The sequence below is a fragment of the Theobroma cacao genome, chromosome 2 (assembly GCF_000208745.1).
Source record: "Theobroma cacao cultivar B97-61/B2 chromosome 2, Criollo_cocoa_genome_V2, whole genome shotgun sequence".
NCBI lineage: Eukaryota > Viridiplantae > Streptophyta > Magnoliopsida > Malvales > Malvaceae > Theobroma > Theobroma cacao.
Genome location: NC_030851.1, coordinates 25,265,789 through 25,268,311, shown reverse-complemented (window position 1 = coordinate 25,268,311; position 2,523 = coordinate 25,265,789).

The window sequence follows — 2,523 nt, the reverse complement described above, 5'->3', positions numbered from 1 at the left end:
AAAATTTAATAATGATTTCAAAAATAGAGTAATTGGAGACCTATACTATGATTGTGTTGTTTATCCATGATTTTACATTAAATGGCTTATGATAAATGTGGGTATGACTGGTTATTTTCATGATTTTAAGAATATGTGAACTGCTTTGATTTGCCTTGAATGTGTTAAGTGAGCCATGTCATACTATTGTGATTTTATTGGTTGGTGGATTATAAAGTGGGCACTGCAGTGACGGGGGTTCTGTGGGCCAGCCTAATTAGAGGGGCACGGTTCCCAATTATTGAGCTTACCTCGATTGGAGAGGCGCGTAGAATAACTCTCGAGGTAGGATTTGTGGGCACTGTAGTGACGGGGGTTCCGTGGGCTAGCCTAATTAGAGGGGCACGGTTCCCAATTATTGAGCTTACCTCAATTGGAGAGGCACGTAGGATAACTCCCGAGGTAGGATTTGAGTGCACCTCACATTCGGGCCACCACGTGAAAGTGAGACTCAGCCAACGCTAAGGAACGACTGTGTTGTCAAAGGTAAAATGTGTTTGTGTGTGTGATAATAAACAGCCTTGGCGGTCTCGGTAAGATGCCTCCACGTGGTATCCCCGAGAATGGATTTTTGGCAAGGGCCAAGTTTTGAAAAGTGCATAAGCCATGTTGAGTAATTGAATGAAATCCAATTATTTATATGGGTTGGGATGAATTATTTTAATTGTCTCCTATTACTCGGCTTTAGATTATTTTGATGATGTCTATCTACTCACTGGGATTATGTAATCATAATCTCACCCCTCTTCCTATCCATTTTTCAGGCTCAGGACAATTTGTTGATAGTTGATTAAGACGAGAATTAATCTCGGAGTTGCATCTTAGAAAGTAAGGGTTCATAGCCCTGTATCTTCTTAGTCAGTTGGGGGCCCACGTATCACTGTAAAAGTAATTTTATTCTTCAGTTATTTGATTTAAAGTATGTATGAATATATTTAGCTTTTACACCATGTTTTTGGCGAGTTTCGATATTTTTTAAAAAAAAATGACAAAAATGCCCCTGTGAGCCAAAAAGTAATATTTTATTGTTTTGATTTGGAAATGACTTATGATTTTTTTGAAATGTGAGATTTAATAACTGTTGCTCACTGGGGAGATGCGGAAGCTGATGCTAAGCCTTGCGGAGTTTCGATCGGCATTCGGGGTAATGAGTGCCTATCGGGACGTCGCGACGGTTGTCACGGGCTCGATGAGAGTTTCGGGTCGTGACATGAGAAGTGCTCTAAATTAAATGCAAAATACAAGCAAAGACTACTTGCAAGTGCACACGATCGCAACAAGTAATATAGTGATAAGTTGAGGTTGTCGATCCCTCGAGGAGTTGATCTAATTGTTTTTGCTAATTACAAAAATTAAAACAAGCTAATTTTATCCAAATACCAAATTTTGAGCAATAATTAAAAAGTAATCTAATTAACTAACTCTAATATAAGAGGTGCTAATAACAAATTGAGGTGGAACTGATGGTCTAATAGTCTAGGATTATGATATCCTTTAATATTTCACTTGAAATTGTGTTTGCTTAATTACTTTATCTCAATGAAAGTTGATGTTAGTCTAGAATCTTAAAGTATGTATAATTCTCCGTCGAGATATTACACACTTGCTTTACCTAATTGAATCACTATATGTCTATAAGAAACAACTAAATTAAGTTCTTTAAGCCACGGTTCTAAAAATTGACTATATGTGGCAATTAAATGTATGTCTACTCTAATTGCACATCAAAATACTGAAATTCCTTTCTAAGTGTATTGAACACATATTACCCAAATCAAGGTCTATTTTAGACTACCTCTCTCTAGTGTCATCTAAATACCTAGACACATTTAAATGGTGATCAAGCAAATAAATGGGCAATAAAGGCCAATTTGAGCAAACATCAATATTTCCATTGAAAATAAGAAATAAACCAACACAATATCCAAGCTACATATTAAAATCCACCATAATCCTAGATCAAAAATTCTAGTTCAACGTATTTAATACAAACCCAATATGTTAAGAAAAATATTCATTTCTACAATAAAGAAAGCGGAATCATAAAGCAACAAAACATATTGAAAGGAAGTATCATCTTATTCAAGGGATCATACAACATGGAAAAGTACTTGTGAGGAAAATTCCAACAGAGCAGAACCTCACAAATCCATTCACAAAGACTCTAACACAAAAGAGTTTTGATAGTCACTTAGAAGGTCTTAGAATGAGGGATATGTCATACTTGGTTTAGGACAAGTGGGAGATTGTTAGGAATTTTGAGAATATGGTGCCTTGGAAAGCAAGTATATTCTTATACTTAATTTCATTAAATTTATTCGTAATGAAAGTATATTTTGATAATAAGACGAAGAGTTTGTTTTAAGTAAACATTCATTATCTAATTATTAAGGTACCATGATTCTATTGAGATATTAAAATACATTTGTATGAAGAGTCATACATAGAAGACATGAATTTTAATTAAATCTAAAAATTATTCAC